Here is a 25,529-nt window from a genome sequence, read left to right as displayed (position 1 = left end):
TCCATAGCCAGAGTTTCTGTTGTCTCCCTTCTGCAGTCCAAACTCCTGCAGTCAACTAGACTTATCGACCTTGAACCTTGATATTTATCTTTTGGCACAATTCCTCTTCTAAAGTTATCCTGAACACTTACTGTGTGCTTAGTACACCAAGATTCCCATTTCTACCATCAGTTGTAAAAGAAGACAAGACAGATTATTTATTTCATACCCACCAAATTTTGATCCCGCACAATCTTTCTTATCACTGAGCAGTCCGATAGATTCTTCAATTATTTTGTATTTTTTTATATGCTTATGTTGCTACAATGTCATGAATCGATATAAAAAATAATTAAATAGGCTAACACCTTTATGTCTAGAGTATTAGAATGCAAGGGTGAAAGTTGTGCTGCAGCCATACAAAGCCCTGGTTAGACCATGCCTGGAGAATTGTGAACAACACTGAGCACACTCCTTAGGAAGGTTATGGTGGCCTTGGAGGGAGTGCAGTGGAGATAAAAGAGCTACATTATAATAAGAAATTACACAAACTGATGTTGTATTCCCTTGAAATAAGAAGATTAAAGAGTGATTTGACCAAACCTTTCGAGATATTAAGGGGAACAGGTGGGGTAGAGAGAGAAAATCTATTTCCGCTGGTTGTGGATGAGGGCACATAGTCAGAAAATTAGAGTCAGGAGTGAAACTAGGAAACACTTCTTCACACAAATGGTGGTAGAAGTTTGGAACTCGTTTCTGCAAATGGCAGTTGATGCCAATTTTAAAACTGATATTGATAGATTTTTTGTTATCTAAAGGGATTAAGGCATTTGGGCAAAGACAGGTACATGGGGTTAGGTCACAGAACAGCTCTGATCTCATTGAATGGTGACCAGATTTGAGGGGCAAAATGTCCTTCTCCTGTTATATGCTCACGTAGACCGAGACTTAGCTCCTCCGGTCCCCTGTGGGACAATGGGTAGCAAGATTCTGTCACTGGCCCTGGTCCATCACAATCTCTTTCTCTCCAGCCCAGGTTTGTCCCACTCCTGAATGTCCTCCTGAAATGTACTTCATCAGATCTTGTTTGGCTGATCCTCTTTCATCTGGTGGTGTCCATTCTACTGTCACTCTGGTGGGGCATTCATCCGGGAGGTGAAGTCTGTGCCCTGCCAGTCTCAGTCGTCACTCTGTCATGATGCCCCACAGGTGCCCCTTTCCAATTCTCTACAGCACTTCTTCACTGGTCTTGCTGACTCACCATGTGATGCCCAGGATCTTACCTAGTGAAAAGTAGTGAAAGGTGGTGAAAGGCATCCAATTTATGCGACACCTTTGCTGTTCTCTTCTATGTCTCGTGGGCATAGATTGTAGTTTATATTAATATGGACCATGTAGAGTTGCAGCTTCATGGCCGGGTTGATGGTGTTGGATGCCCAGAATGTGTGGAGGAGCTAGAAGATTGATGCTGCTTTGCAGATTCTTGTTTGGATGCTGATCGCTGCATCACCCTTCCTGGAGTTGTTGCTTCCTAGGTAGGGGAAGTGGTTGACATCCTTGATGTTCTGGTGCCCGATGTAGATGAGAGGGCCTTGTTGCCATTCAGTTATCATCGTCTTGTTCTTCCCCCAGCTGATGCGTGGACCAACATTGTCATTGTGGCCCTGAAGACTGGTGGCCATGTCTTGGAGTGGGTGATTCTTCAGGCAGCAAGGCGAAGTCATCTGTGAAATCCAGCCCTTCAGCCGGTGGTGTTGCTATGAGATGTCATACTCTGTGCCCACCATCAATAACCAAGAAAAGGAATGAGGAGACTATGTGCCCTTGGTGTGATCCTGTGATGATGCTGAAGAAGCCTGTGATACCCTCGGAGGTCTTGATGATCTACAAGGTTTTGAAGATGTTAATATACCGCTCTGAGGTGCCATGATGCCTTGTGATGTACCAGAGTGTCTGCTGACGTACCAACAAATGCAAGGATAGCAGGACACTACTGACAGATGAGGAGGAGGAGGAGGAGGCGAGGTGGGTGGAACACTTTCGGGAGACCATCAACCAGCCCAGCCCCTGCTCCACGTTCAAGTTCGATGGCAGCTTAACATTAACCTGAAAGAAAGTGCTAGATCAGAGATCCAAAAAGCCATTAAGAATCTGAAAAACAACAAGGCACCTGGAATTGATGAAAAACCAGCACAGCTTTCAAAGCATGGCAAGGACTCTGTCACAACAGAGCTCATGGACCTGTTCAACAAGATCTGGACTGCAGAGGATGTTCTGGATGACTGGAGGTGAGGAGTAATTGTCAAGCTTCCAAAAAAAGGGAACATCAGCGACTACAACAACTGAAGGGGCATAAAGGTGCTCTCAGTACCTGGCAAGGTCTTCAGCATGGTGCTCCTCAACAGATTGAAAGCAAAAGTGGACAGTGCCCTTTATGAAGAACAGGCAGGTTTCTGGGGTGGCAGGTCATACAGCGAGCAGGTCTTTATGCTCAGGAATATCATAGAGCAGAGCCTAGAGTATCAGAAACCACTTATTATCACCTTCATGGGTTTCAAGAAAGCTTTTAATTGCGTGCATCATGCAATGTTGTTAATCTTTTCATAATTTCTTTTCAACTTTCTAATCTCCTTTCCACCCCCTACAATGCTTTTTTATATTCCTAAGCATTGTTACCCCTAATTTTATCGACATGCTGCCCTTTTAAGTTTCAGTTTAGCTTTAATCTCTCTATTTATACACAGAATTCTATCCCTTAATGTTCTCCCTTTGCACCTGATAGAATGTTGCACTCTCATCATGTGGTTGAAAATGTTCTACTGTTGACCTGTTGGCCTGTTTACTAACCTTTCTGCTCATTAAGCTTCGTCCAGATCTCTCCTTACTTCATCAAGTTTTAAGCTTTCTTCAATCCAAGTTCTCTTTCCTTTGACACTTTTGTTATCCTTTTCTATTTTTACATGGAGCCTAACCTCACTATTTCTTAACTCTTATCCCAGTTCATTTTAGTTATTGGCTCTACTTCACTTCTCTGGACTAAATTGACAAAGGCTTTTTGTGTGGAGAACAAACAGAAGTGATCCGTGAAACACTCCGAAATGCATTCTAAACAGCAGTCCTTATTTTGACCTCATGCTTTACTTTTATTCCAGTCTATTATAGGATAATTAAAATCACCCAACGTTATTGCTAACATTTATATGTAAAATGTGAACCAGCCTTTGAATAATGAATGTATATGTTGAGTTTTACTTCAGCAGGATATAGAGAAGGTATTATTAATGGTTGTGTGCTGAAATTATTCATGTCTTATGGGTTAATGTTTAAATCATTATACCACGGAAACTGCACACCCTCCTTGTAACTTACTAAAAGAGAACCAAGATTTACAGTCATAATTCCATAAAAAATGCATATTTCAAGCTATTTTTGCTGAAAAGGACACCGAGAGGCTTAAATACACCGTTTGATCTAAAGTGGCAGCCTTGAAATGTAAATGTAATCCATAGACAAACTGCTGTAAAGCTACAAATCTTTCAGGGAACTGGTTCCACTGCATCAAACGCGCAATACATCACTATCCAGCAATTTTACTACCCTGGCTGGCCCTGTGAGTCTCCGATGCATAATAATCAGCAGCATCACATACACTGGCAAAGTAAATGCCTTTCATCTTATGATGAAGTCCAGCTGAAAATTAAATTCTGTGAGGAAATAGATCACCATATCACACATGCCTTGTGTGAAGGAACAAGCAGTCTGAGCTTATTGCTCACATGAGCTTTAAAATGAAGCATAGTTAAAAGGAACCAAGGACTTTGGATCAGTGTGAATAAATACAGGGAACAGAGCAGCAGCAGCAGCAGCAGCGAGAATTTAAATTCTATCCATTACTATGTCTGTGCTTTAAATCTCAGGTATGAACACAAAGCCCAACTCTGAATCCAAGGCATGCAGGATTTAGTTAGCTCAGTGTAATTTGTGGAAATTTGCTTCTGTAGTAATACATTGTTAAATTCATATAAAATCAAGTATAGGCCTTACTTAGAGCCCTGCGAACAGTTCTGGTCTCCATACTGCCAAAAGGATAAAGAGGCAATGGAGAGGGTACAAAAAATATTTACTCAAATGATCCCAGGGCTGAGAGGTTATACCTATCAGGAAAGACTGAACAGGCTAGGGCTCTTTTCCCTAGACATGAGAAGTCTGGGGGATGACCTGAGAGAGTCTTCAAGATTGTGAGAGGATTTAAAAGGGTAGACATAGAGAAGATGTTCACACTTGCAGGCAAGACCAGAATTAGGAACCATCAATATAAGTCAGTCACTAATAAACCTAATGGGGAATTCAGGAGAGGCTTCTTTACTCAGTGAGAGTTTAGCAGTGAATAGCATTGATGTAATTAAGGCAAAGCTGGAAAAAACACATGAGGGAGAAAAGAATGGAAGAAGATGCAGTGCATTGAAGAGGGTGCGAGGAGGTTTGTGTGGAGCATAAACACTGACATGGACTTATTGGGTTGAATAGCCTGTTTCTGTGCTGTTAAGTACTTTGTAACACTCCCGATTTGATTGCTGCTATCTTCTTTTCTGAAAATGGGTGAACTTAATGGGGGTAATGATGCTTTTGCTGAAACTTCTTGGGTTATTTAAAGATGTGAAAGGGGGAGAAAATATTCTTCAGTCCATGAATGCAAGCATTTCATTTTTGCACAGTCGGATATACATTTGATAAATGAGTACTATGTTTTACTTTACCAAGAAGATGCAGCCAAAGTCTTTGTGAAAGAGGAGATGGTTGAAGTACTGGATAGGGTTAAAATTGATAAAGTGGAGGTATTAGAAAGGTTGGCTGTATTTAAATAAAAACAAAATGCTGTCGATGCTGGAGATCCAAAATAAAAACAGAAAGTGCTGGAAAATATCAGCAAAGTTTGGCAATATTTGTGGAGAAAGAAACAGAGTTAAAGTTTCGTGTCCAATATGACTCTTCTTTGGAACTGGAGAGAGGTAGAAATGTGAGGGGTTTTATGCTGTTGAAAAGGTGGGGAGGGCCAAGTGGTGCAAAAAGGGAAGGTCAGGGATAGGTTAGAGAGTGGAGGTGATTAAATACCAAAGGTACTATGGAACAAAAGGCAAAGAGAGTGGTAATGGTAGTAGTAAAGCAACAAAGCATTGGTCCAGAGTAGGTGTTAGTAGCAGAATAAAGGTCAGTGCTGTCTGCAAGCAAAACTTGAGAACAATATACAGACTGGTACTGGGGGAGACAGATACAAGATGAAGGACAGAGACTATGGTCTGAAGTTGTTGAACTCAATGTTGAATCCAGAAGGCTGTAAAGTGCCTGATTGGAAGATGAGATGCTGTTCCTCAAGTTTGTGTTGGGCTTCACCGGGACATTGCAGCAGGTCAAGGACTTGGCTGCACTTAATGTTGCTTAAGTCACCAGGATCAAATGGGATACACATGAGGAGACTGAGGGACATAAGGGTGGAAATTGTAGAGGCACCAGCCATAATCTCCCAATTCTCCTTAGACACAGGGGTGGTGCCAGGATACTGACGAACTGAAACTGTTACATCCCTGTTCAAAAAAAGGCGTAAGGATAAACCCAGCAACTACAGGCCAGGAAGTTTAAACTCAGTGTGGGAAAGCTTTTAGAAATGACAATACAGGACAAAGTTAACAGTCATTTATCACCTTGTACTCCCCATCCATCAATAGTGTCCTACCATCTTTGCCATTTAACTTTTACAAAGAAAACCCCTGGCATGGCTATACTTTACCCTGTCCCTTCAGTGGACACTTCATCGCCCAGGACCTGGTCCAAAGCTATTCTCAGCTATTTTTTCTTTTCCACCTGGATAATTTTTACCTCCCACCTTTCATGGTGACGGACAAATTAGAGTCACTTCCTTCTAGCCAAAGTCACATGAATTAGGGAGGTGGTGGGATAGTGGTATTATCACTGTCTAATATTCCTGTAAACCCTGGGTAATGCTCTGGGGACCTGGGTTCAAATCCCACTACAACAGGTGGTGAAATTTGACTCAATATATAAAAAAAAACAGAATTAAATGTCTGATGATGACCATGAAACCATTGCTAATTGTTGTTAAAAAAACACCTGCTTCACTAATGTCCTTTAAGGAAGGAAATCTGCTGGTCCTATATGTGACTCCAGAGCACTGTGGTTGACTCTTAACTGCCCCTGAACAAGGGATGGGCAATGACTGCTGGCAGAGCTAGTGATGCCCACATCCCATGAATGAAATTTTTTTTAAAAATCTTCCAGCTTTGTTTAAATCCTCATGAATGTGGTCACAAGCTCCCAGCTGCAACCTGACTGGTGAACAACAGGAATTTGCTGTCTCTCTTTCAGATTCTTGCAGACTGATTGGGTCTGTGAGCTTTGGTGACATTTTTAAAGAAAACCTGCAACCTGATCCCACAATGGCTTCATATGGAGTCTTCCCTTCTCTATAACAATGTGAATCACATGGGCTGTGTATCTTGGTAGAAATGCTAATTAGCTACCCACTTGACCTCCAACTTCATTCTATCTTGCAATTAAATAGACAGTTTAAAATATAGCTGTTTATAAAACCTGATATTCTGAATTTCCTTGGGATTTGGAGACAACAGACTTTCTGTAGCCAATGCAGCTACTCTGGTCAGTGTTTGCAGGTGTGAATATCTTACACAGTAAAACAACTCAGGTCCCCTTTTAACCTTAGCAACCAAAGCCGCCCAGGTTTATTGTTGGGCAGAATTCGGAACAGGTCACAAGACCCCCTTCATTCGTCCATTTTGTGCTAAAGTAAAACAAAAACATAACAATCTTACAAACTTCACACTTGCAACAGAGCCCAGATTAGATGCTAAAGTGGGACTTGAACGCATACAATTACTAACTCAGAGTTAAGCATGTTACCACTGAGCCACGCTGACACATCCAGCAGTTGTGTATCAAATGGCTGCAAATTATGACCACAGCCACTGAAACAAAAGTGCAATTACAGTGTTCACAGGACAGGCAATTCAGCCTAATTTATGCTCCATACAAACCAACCTCTTTTCAGTTTTATTTAAATTAGTGCTAAAATCTGACAGGGTCGTAAAACCTGTTGATTTTATTTTTTATCAGATTGTTATGCCTGCTTTCCAAGAGACTATAGGGCGATATAGCAAAAGAATGCATAACACAGCTGCCCAATGACTGCTTTTAAATTATAATAATATAACACAAATCAAAATTGATGGAAAACCTTTGCGCTGCTGCAAAAAATAGTTCTGAAATCCAGAAACCCATCATAACCACAAATAACGTAAAAAGCAATTTATGTCAGTTTGACAGGTCCCCATCAGCCATACATCAACTTTTTGTGTTCCTTTAGGAATTAATGGAACTCCGAGCAGAGTCAGAGCAGCAGAGGTAATTCAGCACAAGTATCTGGTGCAGCAAGTGAGGTTTCCTTCCTAACATTACAAAGGCAGAGAACAGCAGAAGTGAATGAATAGGAATGCAGTATATCAGTGAAGTCAGAGGAAAAATGCAGACCTGCTGACAACAAGCAAGAGGCACAGGAAGCAGAAAAATAGAAAAGGACTAACAAGAGGAATACTTTCAGAGCAAATGCTAAGTTGTGAATGTTCTAGTCTTATTGCATAATGTGTATTGCAAAAAAAAAACAATACAAGTTACAACACAACAGCCTCAGGTTTGCCAACCTCACGCAGCAGCTGAATATTTGGGCACTGCAGCTGGTGCAGCAGGGGGCGCTGCTGACAGCTTCTCTCAGAGAAATGAAAGTGATTTATTTTCATATGAAACTTTCGATCCAGCTTGACTTTACGGGGTGTTTAATAATGCCCTATGCTTCGCCTGATGTCCATTCCTTGGACTATTCCCGTTCCACTGGAAGTGTGCTGGGACCCTGCTGTACATGTTAGCAGACCTTCAAACAAAGTGATGCTGTAACACCAAGGAATTTTGCGACCGATATTTTATTTTAAAATCTGGGAGTTTAACCTTTTTGTCTGTTCATTTAGCACGCTGCTCACATGTGTTCACATCAAATTCCCGCTCCTCCTCAGTTAAGGCCATCTTCACTCTCCGGTTCCTCTCCAATGGCCTTGAACATGTTGTCCCCTCCCAAGCCTGTGCCGATGTTCCCCAGGCCACCCTGCTTTAATTATAATCAGAGTTCTGCTGCTTTCACAGTATCAAAACAACTCTTATCAAAGTCACAAATGACATCCTACATGATTGTGAAAAAAGTAAACTATCACTTCTCGTCCTTCTTGAATTGTCTGCTACCTTCGACCCGGAACAGCACATCATTCTCCTCCTCTACCTTTCCATTGTCGTTCAGCTGGCTGGAGCTGCTCTCACCTGCCTCCATTCTTATCTATCTAATTGTATTCAGAGAATCACTTGCAATGGCTTCTATTCCTGCTCCTGCACCTTACCTCTGGTATTCCCAAGGTTCGATCCTTGGCCCCCTCCTATTTCTCATCTACATGCTGCCCCAAGGCAACATCATCCGAAAAAAACTGTGTCAGTTTCCACATGTTCGTTGACCACACCCAGCTCTACCTCACCCTCACCTCTCTGAGCCCCTCCACTGTATTTAAATTGACACATTGCTTACCTAACATATAGAGCTGGATGAGCAGTCGTTACCTCCACTGAATATTGGGAAGACCAAAGCCACTTGTCTTTAGTCCCTGCCACAAACTCAGTTTCTTCTGAACTGATTTCCATTCCCCTCTCTGGCTGGACCAGATTGTTCACAACTCTGGTGTTATAATTGACCACAAGAAGAGCTTCCAGCCACACATCTTCTCCATCACTAAGGTCGCCTATTTCCATCTCACTAACATCACCCAACTCCACCCCTGCCTCAGCTCATCAGATGCTGAACCTCTCAACCATGCTGTTGCCACCTCTTGACTTTACTCTTCTAGTGCTCTCCTGTCCACCCTCTATAAACACAAGCTCATCCAATAATTTGCTGCTTGTAACCTAACTTGCATCAAATCCCATTAACCCATCACCCCAACTGACCTACAAAGGCTCAATGACTGGCAATGAGTCAATTTTAAAATTCTTATCATTGTTTTCAAATCCCTCCATGGCTTCTTCCCTTCATATTTCTGTCAACACATCGAGCTCTCCAAAATTCTGAGATCTCTGCACTCTTTCTCTTGAGAACCCCTGATTTTAATCACTTCACCATAAGCTGTCATGCCTTCAGCCGCCTGGACCCTAAGCTCTAGAATTCCCTCCCTAAATCTCTCTGCCCCTCTCCACCACTTTCCTCCTTTAACATGCTCCTTAAAATCCAGCTGTTTGACCAAGCTTTTGGTCGTCTGTCCTAATTTCTCCTTATGTGATTCAGTGTCAACTATTGTTTGATAATTGTTCCTGTGAAGCACATTGGAATGTTTTACTACTTTAAAGGCACTATATAAACGCAAATCATCATTAACAACTTTGAGATAAATAAGTTAAAGGCAGTGTGAGAAGACTGCACACAAAGATACTGCGCAAGTGTTAGTTTGCTAACAATAGCAAATTAAGCTGAATAATGTCCATGCATCAGCATGTCTGTAATGTGTGAGCCTGTAATGTGTGAGCCTGTAATGCGTGAGCCTGTAATGCGTGAGCCTGTAATGTGTGAGCCTGTGAAGTGTGAGTCTAATAATATAGAGCCTTGAAGTTCCTTTATTACCAAACACTTTAACACCGGACTAATTTTCTACATTTTTTTTTTGTTTCTATTATTTTTTGACTCACATCCCAGCTATTGTTCCTGACTCACAGCCTCATTCTCCACCTGCTAACTGAAGATTCCTGGTGGCTCTTCTCTATGGAGTTTGTATTTGTTTACTAACCCCCTCCCTCCCCACCACCCTTCCCTTGGCTTCTACCCACTGTCTAGTCAGTGCGTGGATGGGTGCTTGGCAGCAAAGGCTACCCATTAATAAGCTGGTTGATGATGTCATTTACACTCTCACACTGAACATCGATATACACACAGCTCTGCAAAAGGGGGTGCCCTAATGAGGCCACTCATTGTCTGCATTTCAGAAATTTGGATCTGTCCCTTTTGTCTGTGACATCTTTTGGCCCCCACTGGGTATCATGTCTGATATTGGCATATTGTGTTCTGTACAGTTTGGACATTCAGTGTGAACAGAACTTGGCAGTACAATAGCAGGAGGCTTTGCCATGGCCTGATGAGGAGGAGCTGGAAGAAGAAGAAACTGCAGATCAGAAACATCTTACAGTTCAAAATACAACAGATCAACTGATAACAAAAACAGAAATACCTGGAAAAACTCAGCAGGTCTGACAACATCTGCGGAGAGGAACACAGTTAACGTTTCGAGTCCGCATGACTCTTCAACAGAACTAAGGAAGAATAGAAAAGGGGTGAAATATAAGCTGGTTTAAGAGGGCAGTGGGGGTGGGGGGGTGGGGGGGGTGCGGTGGTGGGTGGGACAAGAAGAGCTGGATAGAGGGCCAGTGATAGGTGGAGATAACCAAAATATGTCACAGACAAAAGGACAAAGAGGTGTTGAAAGTGGTGATATTATCTAAGGAATGTGCTAATTAAGGGTAGAAAGCAGGACAAGCAAGGTACAGATAGTCCTAGTGGGGCTGGGGTGGGGGTGAAGGAATCGAAAAAAGGCTAAAATGTAGAGATAAAACAATGGGTGGAAAGACATTTAAAAATAATGGAAATAGGTGGGAAAAGAAAAATCTATATAAATTATTGGAAAAAACAAAAAGGAGGGGGAAAAACCAGAAATGGGGTGGGGATGGAGGAGTGAGTTCATGATCTAAAATTGTTGAACTCAATATTGAATATCCTGCTCTCTTGTTCCAAACTGCACCCCCCCCGCCTTTAAACCAGCTGATATTTCACCCCTTTTCTATTTTTCCTTAGTTCTGTTGAAGAGTCATACAGACTCGAAACGTTAACTGTGTCCCTCTCCACAGATGCTGCCAGACCTGCTGAGTTTTTCCAGGTATTTTTGTTTTTGTTTTCGATTTCCACCATCCGCAGTTTTTTGCTTTTATCTTACATCAACTGATAAACCTGAACTCACGCCTCCTGAGCCTCACCATGACCACTCCTCCCTTGCATCTACTGTAGTCCTTGCACCCTTACAAGGTTTCCAGAGATGGCACAGTCATTCTGAGTTCGATGGTTGTGGGCACAAGTGCCACAGCAGAGACTTGAGCGCACAGCCTAGGCTCACACACTAATTCGGTGATAAGAGACCGCTGGACCACAGAAGTTTGTTTTAAATTATGCTTTCATTGGATATGGGCGTCAGTGACAAGTCAAGCATTTATTGCCTGTTCCTAAATGCCCTCGAGAAGGTGGTGGTGAGCTGCCTTTTTGAACCGTTGTAGTCCATATATGTAGGTAAGTGTACAGGTCTGTTTGGGAGGGAGTTCCTGGATTTTGACCCAGCGACAGTGAAGGCAGGCTTGAAGGGGAACTTGCAGGTGATGGCGTTCCCACATTTCTGCTGCTCTTGTTGTTATAGGTGGTAGAGATCACAGGTTTGGAAGGTGCTGCCGAAGGAGCCTTGGTGAGTTGCTGCTGTGCATCTTGTTGATGGTACACACTGCGGCCACTGTGCATTGGTGGTGGAGGGAGTGAATGTTTAAGGTGGTGGATGGGGTGCCAGTCGAGCTGGCTGCTTTGTCCTGGATGGTGTCGAGCTACACTCATCCAGGCAAGTGGAGTGTATTCCATTACACTCCTGATTTGTGCCTTGTAGATGGTGGACAGGCTTTGAGGAGTCAGGAGGTGAATTACTCTCTGCAGGACTCCCCACTTCTGACCTGCTCTTGTAGCCACAGTACTTATATGGCTGGTCCAGTTCAGTTTCTGGTCAATGGTGTGGTAAAGTGGAGTACCATGTACCTTTAAGAGAATGCGAGTGGACTAACCATGTGACAGTACTGACCAATCACTGTACGGTGCAGGCTACTGGTTTACTGGAGATGAGATCTGGAGGTGGTTGTGGGAGCATGCAAGTCTTCAGTTGCAATAAACAATCACAGTGTCTTATTATGTTGGTCTCTCTCCATTTTTGATAGCGAGCATCAGCTAACAAACGTATATTAAGGTGTGCAATTGGAGTTTGCCCAACTAGCGAATTCATAGACTCAAGACATAAAAAATGATAACCCCCAGGATGTTGCTAGTTGTGGATTCAGTGATGGTAATGCCATTGAATGTCAAGGCACAATGGTTAGATTCTCTCTTGTTTGAGATGGTCATTGCCTAACACGTGTGTGGTGTGAATGTTACTGCCACTTGTCAGCCCAAGCCAAGATATTGTTCAAGTCTTGCTGCATTTGGACATGGACTGCTTCAGTACCTGAGGAGTCGCGAATGGTTCTGAACATTGTGCAATTATCAGCGAACATCCCCACTTCTGCACCAGGATTTTAGGGACCCGCCGCAGCGTGTGGGTCCCTGGTGGATGAGGCGAGTTATTTAACTCTCCATTCAGTTTGGCGGGACTGTAATATCCTGCTGGGTGGGAGGAGTCGTAAAACCCTGGCCCTGACCTCATGGTGGAGGGAAGATCTTTGATGAAATCACCTTGAACAGAATATTTCTTGTTCAGTCGACATACACATTTATCTCAGGATTTCTGGTATTTTAAAATTTTTAACACCCATGTTTAGTGTTAAATTTGATACTGTGCAAACGTGTTTGTAACCCATACATGTACAGTGCAATAACATTGAAGATTGAAAGCTCTCCCCATAACAGGCGGTACGCAATTTAAAATCTTATTTGAATTTGACTGCTCAGCAGTAGCTGCTGTTCACACCAGAATTTCTCCATCATGATCTATGTTATATAATTGCTTTAAATGCAAGTTGTGGATAAAGTCTTAGGCAAGATTGGCACTGAAGGAATTAACATTGCTCATCATGGTGTTAATACAATTTACAAGCATTCAAATACAGAATGGAATTTAGTTCCCTTATTAATAAGAGCAGAGGATTATTTTTATAAAATGTCACCATTGAAGGGATGGTGATTAATAATTTGCCAATCTCATGTCCATCAATGTATTGAATAATTGACCTGGATATTAATCGGGGTGGGTTTCAGAAGTAGAGGAGGAGTTGTATGATCATATATGACCAGGACACTATTGAGTTTTAACTCCACCATATGTGTGTGTGTGTGTGTGTGTGTGTGTGTGTTTGTGTATGTGTATGTGTATGTATGTGTGAGTGTGTGCATGTGTGAGAGTGTGTGTGTGTGTGAGAGTGTGTCTGTGTGTGTGTCTGTGTGTGCATGTGTTTGTGTGTGAGTGCGTGTGTATGTGTGTGAGAGTGTGAGTGTTTGTGTCTGTGTGTGTCTGTGTGTGTGTGCTTCTGTTGAGAGGGGAATGGAGCAGAACAGGTTGCATTCAAGGGTAGCTAGGTTACCTGTTCAGGGAAGACATATGGTGGGGTGGGAGATGGGGAGACTGTCAATAAAGTTTAGTTTGGAGGGTCAGGGGCGATCGTGGAGTTTCAGTGATTGCAGGATTGTCCAATTGCTCAGGAGGTTAACAAATTCATTTGGAGGTCACTGGGAACACTCCTGCTCCTTCTGGACAACAAGCAGTGCTGGAAAATCAGTTAATTCTTCCATGCAGAGTCCTTGCCTCTTTTTAGTTGCTGAGTTTAGTGTGGCTTACGAAACATTTCTGGCCAGGGTAATCCTGAAACACAGACAAAATTGGAGGCACATAGGCCCATCAAAACACTTAAATAAGTGACCCACCTCCTGGGAGCAGGCTGGTCTCCTGCAGTCCCATCAGCCTTCCATCTCCAGTAAAACCAGAAGTCCATGGGCTTGAGACAAGTTGGGTTTTGGTTTGAGATTTTTTTATATTTTTAACATCCTATCTGACTCCAGCCCATTTGGTTTTTTTTTTAATCGGGTTTATTAAAATTCTCTCCAAAGTTTACCTGGAGCAATTTGCCACACTCCCATGAAATGCCTTCATGGTCAGAGTTCTTAGTAGAATGGTGGGGGTAAAATTTTGCAGAGATCTCCCAAATCCCACCAGAAGTTTGGCAAAAGATATGAAGAAGTGCCTTTTGACAGGTGATGGGACCTGTAATTACACTGTGGGGAAGCAGCCTAGAAATACTTAATGTGCTGTTACATTAGTGAAGGTGGTAACCCAAAAAGATTAATGCCTCTGTTAGAATAGCTGGCAGAAGAATTTTAAACTTATTAAGCAATTGTGCATTAATAACCCACCACATCATTTCACAGCGTATGTGGATTTGCTCAGAGATATCAGCGGATAAATCGCAATTCTTTCATCGGTCAATGTGTTTTTCATCAGTAGGGGTTCAACAAGTCATGGTTAATTTTTGCATGTAAACTTTTGCTCACAGGAACAGAGATTAAGATGGTATGCTCCCTGGGAGAAAGTTCTAGAAGTGACTGAAATAATGGCCTGGATTTTCCATGCTCTCCAGCGTCGGGCCTGTTCGGTGGCGTGAGTGGACAATACGGCATGATCAGTTCCATGATGGCGCGAAACCAGTTTGCGATTGTCGGCTCAGCTCTCCGATAGTGGGTGGGAGGTGTATTTCTCACCATCGGACATCAGGAACCCCATTGTAATACATCAACATATCATTATAAGGCCAGCCCACCAGACTCATCCCCCCCCTTACTAGATCGTCTACCACGTCAGTGGAAAGATACGCCAACGTTTTTCATGACTGCAAATAAGCAATATGCACCTGGCCGGTTGCACTTCACTGGGACTTTGAGGTTTGTTTGCCTGACCTGCAGTCAGCACTCACAGTCATCAGTGCTAGGCTTCACAGACAGCACCACATCTCTTTTAGAGGTCTCATGGGTATGTCTCAAAATACCAGATCAGCCATATATGGATGGCTTTTCAATGGCTGCAGGGCTAGGGCTTGTTTGGGGAAGGGGGAGAAGTGTCCTCAAGCAAGGCAAGAAGCTGCAGGACAAGAGCTGTACTGGGGAAGGAGGGTATCCCAGGGTGTGTGTGTGGGGGGGCACATGTCGATCTGTGCAAATGGCCTAAAGATGGTCAGGGCTGAGGAGGCAGTCTCCAGAGGAGATGAAGCCATGAGGATATGTGAGGGTGTGTGTGAGAGAGTGAGTGGTGATGCCCCTTGAGCTGGCAGCGAGTGCGATGCCAGTGAATGTGTGATGGGCTTGAGCGTGTGAGTTTAGAGTGGTTACCATACTCTGGCTGCACGGAGGAGATCATTTGTCCTCCATCTGCATTGGATGAGCATTGGGACTGACCACTACTGCCACCACCTGCCATGCTGGGTTGGTGATGCTTCTGCCCATCCTGCAGCCAGAGCAGGGCTGGAGGGCATCACGGAGGGCCTCCATAGCATCCAAATGGCATTCCCGTGCTGTGTCATTAAACCCAGGGGCAGCAGTCATTTTGCCATTCATGGACATCTTCCCTGCAGTAGTAATGGGCGGAAACACTGAGATGTGTGCATGTGGCTGGACTTTAAATAAGGCGCCTGGCATGATGAAGCAGCAAGGTGGTGCTGCGGCAGGTGAACCAGAGACCACCCACCATGGAAATACCGTGTTTCCCGGGAATGCATAACTAATGCAGCGGGCTTGAGATGATACAGTGTGAAAACCGGCATCGCATTTTACCTGCCCATTACCGCACTTAGTGCAAATCTGAGACGATTCTGCCCAATGTGTTATGCTTTATCAATGATAATATTAATTCTATATGCAGAAATTGGAGGTATAGCCAGAGTAACTCTTGAACTCTGGGACTAATATCGATGTCATCATTAAGCACTTCGAGCTCCAGTGATGCCCTTTCCAATTTTAACTTTGACAAGGATCCTTCAAAACTTACAAGTGTTCAAACCCTGACTCTGAATAGACAAGAGTTTGGTATTGGGTTTGTAATCCGTAGGACTATTGCACTTCTATCAGCATTACCAGCATTCATACCTGTTGCTTGTTCCAGTGTAATGAGCTGTGCTTATGAAGACAAAGCAATGAATGCTTATGGCCGATGCATCTGGACCTGCTACCTTTTAGAGAGTAGAGATAGTGGGGGGTAAATCACACTCACTCCAGAGAATTATTCAATTGATATCAGCATTGAAGCATTTCAGATGTGGCTACCCTTCCATTCGAGTGAGATGTCATCTGTATAATAACATCACTTTTGATGACATCCCACAAAGCCATTTATAAATAAAGCAGAGAGAGAAGCTAATCATGGTTCTCTGAGAAATTCCTCCTGGTTGTTGCTTAAAGAGTATGAATCTCCATTTTTCATCACTTAATACCAACATTTTCAGGTAAAGTCTTGCATTCAGTTGAATAATTGGCCAAGCATGCCAGAGGGAATCAGCTTCTCAATCAGGCTAAGGATCCATACATAACACAGGCCTGCTTCCATTCCTTCTGTGACAGTGCGAACAATGTATTGTGCCATAATACATGTTCCAACTTGTGTTACCACAATCAAATAAAATAAAACAAGTATTTTCCTATTTTGTGTCAGCATTACTGATTAGTACCTGACTGTGTTGGAAGCAGAGGGACACTATAAATATATTTAACACTGCTGGCCAACAGTTGCTATGGTTATTAGGAACATAGGATATTGTGTAATAAAGTTCCAGTGCAGCGGCTTTGGACTAAAGACACTGATTAAATGTCCTGTTTGCAGACAGAGTGTAGGCACCACCACTGCATAATCTAACACCACCAGGCAATGAAAAGTAGGTCTTAATATAAAGAAGAGATTTCTGCACAAGTTGTTTGATCATAGGTGATTTTAAATGGAAATAAATCCAGGTGGCTATGTCTATGTATACAGTGTCTTGCTTTTGACTGAAGCCTTTGAAATGATTCACAAAATAGTCAAAAATGCCACTTTGAAATCTTACATGCATGTGTTGTAGCCCCCTAATGATTGCGATAGAGAATCGTAGAGTGATCCATCTAAGGTGTCTAGTTCTTTCAGAAGATTTTCATTGAAGAACAACAGGTCTTCAAGGATACCATTCCCACCTTCTTCAAACTGCCCAATGCAGTCAAACGATACTCAAGGCAGAGCCCAGAGGATTTGACCAGATTGGGAGTTTTCACTAATGTAACTTACTTATATTCTTAGCAGCAACATTCATTAGAACAAACTGCCAAATGGCCCAAACATTCATTTCAACTTTTGGGGCTGATTAAACACTCCTTAGTGCCTATTGTAAAACTTACTTGAATGTAACATTAATCAAATCACTTCCAATGGTAAAATCAGTGTTTCAGCCACTCCATTGTAACGAAGGGTTAATTGGAAATAAGAAGGGGTCTGTTTCTATTAAGGGTTACTTTTGGCTAAAGGTTTGTAGACTATTAGTAAATCAAATTTTTCCACTTCACTTTCACCCAGTTATCCTAAACTTGCAATATTAATAACAAACTCAACCAAGTCCTCATTTCCTCTAGACTTGACTATTCCAATGTTCTCCTGACTGGCCTCCCACATTCTACCATCCATAATCTATATGCAGTTCATAATTCTGCTGCCTTGACCTAACTTGCACCAGGTTGCGTTCCTCCATCACCCCTGTGGTCACTGACCTACATCTGCTTCCAGTTAAACAATGCTTCAATTTTATAATTCTCCTCCTTGTTTTCAAATGGCCTTACCCCTCGCTATCGCTGTAATTTCCTTCTGCCACGACACCTCAGTTATCTGTGCTCCTCTAGCTCTGCTCTCTTGAGCATCCCTGACTTTAATCGCTCTGCCATTGGTGGCTGTACTGCCAGCTGCCTAAGCCCTTAGCTCTTGAATTCCCTGGCTAAACATCTTTGCCTCTCTACCTCGCTCTCTTCTCCTTCAACGTGCTCCTTAAAACCCATCTCTATGGCTAAGTCTTTGGTTTTCTGACCTGATATTTCCTTACCACCTTCTCAAGGGCAATTAGGCATCGGTATCAAAATGCTGGCTTTGCCAGTGACACTCAATTTTATGAAAGAATAAAAGAAAATGTGCCTCAGTGTCATATTTTGCTTTATAATGCTTGTTTGAAATAATTTGGGATACATTATGATGTTAAAGGCACTATATAAATGCAAGTTGGTATTATTGTACAGATTCTGCAGAATTTGCAGAATTCCATGCAAACCAGCGATGTGATTTAATTTTGAAAATGTGTTGTACAAATCATTCAGAAAATGAGTTTACCATTTCTCCAACTACACCTTGGTGTCTGTTTGTGTAACAGGCTGTCTCCTTCAATCCAGGATGTTCAAATGGTTGCTACAGATGCCGTTGTGCATCCTGGTGAATTATGCATTGAAGCCTAAGTCATACATGGGAATGAAGATTAATTTTCCTCATTTATTAAGTTTTGTTAATAGAATAAATATGCAAATAATTGGGTTCTTTTTGATATTTTCTTCCCTGGGTTAAAGTCAATCAAGTCTGTCCTTTTTATCTAGGTCAAGAATTCAACAAATGTATAAGTTTCATTAATAGAAAAATGCTTTTGTTGCTAGAGTTTAGGGTAACATTTTTTAAACTGATACTTATGTCAACTCAAAATTTCACAATATTCCTAATATTTGTAAATATTTAAAAATAATTTTCATTCATATGTATCAACATTTCAAATCTCTACATAAAAAGGCTGTTTCTCCTAAGCATGAAAGTGAATCAAAATACAATTTAATCATTCAAAAAGTTTAAAACCATTATCTTCATAACTGACATAAATTTCAATCTCACTGACATTAATAACGACAATGACTGTATTTTCAAAGTGACTTTAATTTGATAAAGTCTTCCAAGACATTTCGCAGGTTTGTTATGAAGCAGAGTTTGATAGGAGCCACATAAGGTGATATTAGGGCAGACAGATAAGATCTTGGTCAAAGAGGTAGGTTTTAAGAATCATTTTAATGGAGGAAAGAGAAGTTGACAGGTGGAGGGGCTTAGGGAGTGTTATAGCCAGCTGAGTTAGGAGTGAATTGGCTCCCCTTTGTTTCAAACCCCTTGGTTGATTGCAACAAAGATTTTTAAAATTTATTTTCCCTGGGGATGCCTTTCCTAATCCAAATGTATTTATTTGTTAGTAAGCAGCCAATCAAAACCAGGTTTTCTTGAGTCAATGAAAGAGTAAGTTTATTAGTTGCTAAACCCAAGAAATAATAATAAAGATATGATGACACAAACACACAAACACACACACGCATGCACAGAGATATCAGAAGTAAAAACATTAAAGTCCAAATAAAAGTTAAAAGAATACGACTAAGTCCCTTGCTTGTCTTTGAGGTGTAGATTGTTGAACATTGCAGCCGTTTGGAGTTAGTTGGTTTTCTGTAGGATCCAATAGGTTTTATTTCAGGTCTATACTTTGCTGAAGACACCCTTTGGCTTCCAGAGATAGAGAAAGAGAGAGAGAGAGAGAGAGAGGGATCTTACGACTCTTTTCCAGCAGTCTTTTCAGGTGACATTATTGTTTCCTTTTTCTCTTGCTTATACTTTTCCCTTCTGCTTGGCAGAACTGTTTTTAAACTCCTGTCTGTATATTCTGGAAGGGAATTAAATTAGCATGTCTTACAGAGGGTTCTGGGGCTAGAAGACATTGCATAGATAGGGAGGGGTGAGGCCATGGAGTCACTTGAAAACAAGAATGCGAATTTTCAAATTGAAACTATGCTTGACCAGGAGCCAATGTAGGTCAGTGAGCACAGCAGTAATGGGTAGGCGAGACTTGGGGTGATAAAAACAAAAAAACTGCGGATGCTGGAAATCCAACAAAAACAGAATTACCTGGAAAAACTCAGCAGGTCTGGCAGCATTGGCGGAGAAGAAAAGAGTTGACGTTTCGAGTCCTCATGACCCTTCGACAGAACTTGAGTTCGAGTCCAGGAAAGAGCTGAAATATAAGCTGGTTTAAGGTGTGTGTGTGGGGGGCGGAGAGATAGAGAGACAGAGAGGTGGGGGGGGGTGGGTGTGGTTGTAGGGACAAACAAGCAGTGATAGAAGCAGATCATCAAAAGATGTCAACGACAATAGTACAATAGAACACATAGGTGTTAAAGTTAAAGTTGGTGATATTATCTAAACGAATGTGCTAATTAAGAATGGATGGTAGGGCACTCAAGGTATAGCTCTAGTGGGTTTTTTTTTTATAATGGAAATAGGTGGGAAAAGGAAAATCTTTATAATTTATTGGAAAAAAAAAGGAAGGGGGAAACAGAAAGGGGGTGGGGATGGGGGAGGGAGCTCACGACCTAAAGTTGTTGAATTCAATATTCAGTCCGGAAGGCTGTAAAGTCCCTAGTCGGAAGATGAGGTGTTGTTCCTCCAGTTTGCGTTGGGCTTCACTGGAACAATGCAGCAAGCCAAGGACAGACATGTGGGCAAGAGAGCAGGGTGGAGTGTTAAAATGGCAAGCGACAGGGAGGTTTGGGTTATTCTTGCGGACAGACCGCAGGTGTTCTGCAAAGCGGTCGCCCAGTTTACGTTTGGTCTCTCCAATGTAGAGGAGACCACATTGGGAGCAACAAATGCAGTAGACTAAGTTGGGGGAAATGCAAGTGAAATGCTGCTTCACTTGAAAGGAGTGTTTGGGTCCTTGGACGGTGAGGAGAGAGGAAGTGAAGGGGCAGGTGTTGCATCTTTTGCGTGGGCATGGTGTTGTGCCATAGGAGGGGGTTGAGGAATAGGGGGTGATGGAGGAGTGGACCAGAGTGTCCCGGAGGGAGCGATCCCTACGGAATGCCGATAAGGGGGGTGAAGGGAAGATGTGTTTGGTGGTGGCATCATGCTGGAGTTGGCGGAAATGGTGGAGGATGATCCTTTGAATGCGAAGGCTGGTGGGGTGATAAGTGAGGACAAGGGGGACCCTATCATGTTTCTGGGAGGGAGGAGAAGGCGTGAGGGCGGATGCGCGGGAGATGGGCCGGACACAGTTGAGGGCCCTGTCAACGACCGTGGGTGGAAAACCTCGGTTAAGGAAGAAGGAGGACATGTCAGAGGAACTGTTTTTGAATGTAGCATCATCGGAACAGATGCGACGGAGGCGAAGCAACTGAGAGAATGGGATGGAGTCCATACAGGAAGCGGGGTGTGAGGAGCTGTAGTCGAGATAGCTGTGGGAGTCGGTGGGTTTGTAATGGATATTGGTGGACAGTCTATCACCAGAGATTGAGACAGAGAGGTCAAGGAAGGGAAGGGAAGTGTCAGAGATGGACCACGTGAAAATGATGGAGACTTGGGGTGAGCTAGGCCACTGGCAGAGTATTAGATGATCTCAAATTTATGGACAGTAGAATATGGGAGACCATCCATGGGTATGTTGGAATAGTCAAGTCTAGAGATAACAAAGGGATGAATGGGGGTTTCAGCAGCAGAGAAGTTGAGGCAGGGTGAAGTCAGCAAATTCAGTGAGGTGGAAACAGGAGGTCTTAGTGATGGTGCATCTGTGAGGCCAGAAAATCATCTTAGGGCTACATATGACACCAAGGTTGCAAGCAGTCTGGTTCAGCCGCAGACAGCTCTCCGTGAGAGGAATGGAGTTGGTAGCTAGGGAATGGAGTTCCTGGCTGAGGCCAAAGACAATGGCTTCTGTCTTCCTAATATTTATTTGGAGAAGATTGTTGCTCATCCAGTATTGGATGCCAGACAGGAAGTCCAATTTAATGTCAATGGAGGAGTCGAGAGAGGTTCTGATGAGGTAGACCTGGATGTTGTCAAGGTACTTGTGAAATCTGAAGCTGTATTTTCAGATCATTTCACAGAGGAGCAGCATGTTGTTGACAAATGGGAGGGGGCTAAGGATAGATCCTTGGGACACACCAGAGGTAATGGTGTGGGGACAGAAAGAAAAACCCACATAGGTGATATTTTGGCTACAATTAAGTAAGTAAGAAAGGAACAGATAATTGCAGTCACATCCAGCAGGGCTACAGGTGGAGAGGCGTTGGAGGGGGATGGTTTGGTCAACTGTGTCAAAGGCTGCAGACATGTTAAGAATGATGATGGACACAGTACACCTTCACAACACTTAATAGGATATAATTTATCACTGATGCACTGCCCAATTTATGAAGAAAATATAGATTTCATTTATTTGTTCTTTCAAAAAATAAAAAAGTTGGCAATATTTTTAAACTAAATATTTTTTCTACAAGGCATTTCTGGTAAATAAACTACTAAAGGTTGCTTTCTTTTTGAATTTATTAGTTATTCGACTGTATACCTCATCCTGCACATTGACTGGCCTATTCCGTTTCTAGGGAATATCTAATACAAGCTCAGGCTTAAAAATAACAGGGAAAAAAGTGAAGGAGAGTTGACGAATGTGATAGGACATTGCAACAATACAAGGTTGAAAGATGAGAGGCAAGAATATCTTTAAGCTCTAAATTTCATCTCCCTCTGTAGTAAAATTTTGATCAGTATGTATTGTGATTAACATTCTTTTAATTGCCTGCATGGACCAATGAACATTTTAGACAGTTGCAATAAAGGTTTGGGCCCAAAATTGTAATGGTGATGTTGTGCTCCTGCTATCATGGTATTGACTTCACTTCAAATAAATATTGTAGAGGATGTAAAATGATGATACACAATCACCTGTTTTACACAAAGTGCAAATCTGCCCCACTTACGTGGAAATTTCAACACTTTGGTTTGGAGTCTATGAAGCAGGGTAAACTTGTCCTTTATGACCAGTCTGCAGCCTTTGACATGGTTGACCATGCAATACTCTTCCAGTGCCTCTCCATCGTCATTCAGTTGGTTTGGAGTGTACTTTCCTGGTTCAATTTTTAACTGCCTTATTATAGCCGGAATATCACATGCAATAGTTTCTCTTCTGCCTCCTGCACAGTTAACACTATTGTTTCCCAATGATCTCTCTTTGGTTCTCTCCTATTTCTCATCGACATGCTGCCTCTTGGCAACATCATCCGAAAACACAGCATCAGTGTCCACATGTCCACTGACTACACCCAACTCTACCTCGGCACCAGCTCTCTCAACCCCTGTGCTTGTTAGCTTCAGACACTGCTTGTCAGACATCCAGTATTGGGTGAACTGATATTTCCTCCAACTAAATATTGGGAAGGCCAAAGCCAATTCCTCAGTCCTTCCAATAAGCTCCATTTCCGAGCTACCAACTTTTCCTTTTCCCTGGCAACTGCTGGAGGCAAAACCAGACTGCTTACACAATTGGTGTGATTTTTGAGCCAGGGATGATTTTCATATCCATGCCATCACTAAAGCCTCTCATCTCCATTTCTGTTAAACTGCCAACTCCATCCTGCCTCTGATGATCTGCTGCTGAAATCCTTACACCTTTATTACCTCTAGACTTGACTATTCCAATGCTCTCCTGGCTGGTCTCCTACATTCTACTCTCCTTAAACTTGAGATCAACCAAACTTCTGCTCCCTGTGTCCTTACTCACATCAGATCCTGTGAATCTACCACCCCCGTGCTCACTGACTTGCACTGACTCCTGGTCAAGCAACATAGTCATTTTAAAATTCTCATCCTTGTTTTCAAATCCTTCCATAGCCTCTTCCCTCCCTACCTTTGTAAAGCTCTCCAGCTCACAATCCTCCAAGATATCTGCACTCATTTAAACCTGGCCTCTTGCGCCTTCCCAATTTTAATCGTATCATCATCAGTGGTCAAGCCTTCAGCTGCTTTTGCGGGAGTTGGGCATCACCGGCCAAACGAGTATTTGTTGCCCATCTCTAAACATCCTTGAGCCGCCTTCTTGAACTGCTGCAGTCCATGTGGTGTGGGTACACCCACAGTGGTGTTAGGGTAGGAGCTCCAGCATTTTGACCCAGTGACAGTGAAGATGTAGTGCTAAGTCTGGTGTGTGGCTTGGATGGGCTCATGATAGTGTTCCCATGAACTTCTTACTCTTGTCCTTCTAGATGGTTAAAGCCAAAGGTTTGAAAAGTGCTGTTGAAGGTGGCTAGGTGAGTTGTTGAACTGCATCTATTAGATGGTACACACTGCTGCCACTATGTGCTGGTGTTGGAATGATTGAAGGTTTCAGGTGGTGAATCAGGTGTTGGTCAAGAGGGGCACTTTCTCTTGGATGGTATTGAGCTTCTTGAGAGTTGTTGGAGTTGCACTGACCCAGGTAAGTGGAGTATTCCCACCACACTCCTGACTTATGCCTTAAAGATCACAGAATCAGAGAATTGTAACAGTGCAGAGGAAGGCCATTCAACCCATTGTGTTTGCACCGGCTCTCTGAATGAGCATCATGGCTCAGTCCATTCTCCTGCCTTTTCCCCGTAACCCTGCACTTTGTTTCTATTTAAATAATCATCTAATGCCCTCTTAAATGCCTTGATTGAACCTGCCTCTACCACACTTCCAGACACTGCATTCTAGACCCGAACCACTCGCTGTGTGAGAATGTTTTCTCTTGCGTTGTTTTTGCTTCTTTTGAAAATCACTTTAAATCTGTGCCCTCTCATCCTTGATCCTTTTACGAGTGGGAACAGTTTCTCTCTATCTACTCTGTTCAGCCCCTCATGATTTTGAACATCTCTATCAAATCTCCTCTTAACCTTTTCCTCTTCAAGGTCCCAACATCTCCAATCTAGCTTTATAACTGAAGTTCCTCATCCCTGGAACCATTTTTGAAAACCTCTTTTGCACTCTATCTAATGCATTCATATCCTTCCTAAAGTGTGGCACCCAGAACTGTACACAATACTCCAGCTGAGGCCTAACTAGTGTCCTATCCAAGTTCAGCATAGCCTCCTTGCTTTTGTACCCTATGACCTTATTAATAAAGCCTAGGATACTGTATGCTTTATTAACTGCTCTTTCCACCTGTCTTGCCACCTTTAATAAATTATGTATATATACACCCAGGTCCCTCTGCTCTTGCACATCCTTTAGAGTTGTACCTCTTATTTTATATTGCATCTGTATGTTCTTTCTACGAAAATGAATCACCTCACGCTTCTCTGCATTGAACTTCATCTGCCAATTGTCTGCCCACTCCACCAACTTGTCTATGTCATTTTAAAATTTTGCACTCACAGTTTAGAATGCTTCCATGTTTTGTATCATCCACAAACTTTAAAATTATCCCCTGTACACCAAGGTCTAGATCATTAATATAAAGCAGGAAAAGCAAGGGCCCCAATACTAACCCCTGGGAAACTCCACTGCAAACCTTCCTCCAGCCCAAAAAATATCCATTTACCATTACTCGTTGTTTCTTATTACTCAGCTAATTTTGTATCTACATTGCTAATGTCCCTTTTGTTTCATGAGCTGTAACTTTTCTCACAAGTCTGTTGTGTGGCACTGTATCAAATGCTTTTTGATGGACAGGGTTTCCTGGAGTCAGGAGGTGAGTAACTCCCCACAGAATTCCCAGTCTCTGACCTGCTCTTATAGCCACTGCATTTATACGACTGGCCCACTTATGTTTCTGGTCAATGATAAACCCTAAGGATG

This window comes from Carcharodon carcharias, chromosome 3 (assembly GCF_017639515.1).
Source record: "Carcharodon carcharias isolate sCarCar2 chromosome 3, sCarCar2.pri, whole genome shotgun sequence".
Lineage (NCBI taxonomy): Eukaryota > Metazoa > Chordata > Chondrichthyes > Lamniformes > Lamnidae > Carcharodon > Carcharodon carcharias.
Note: the sequence above shows the minus strand (reverse complement) of the source record.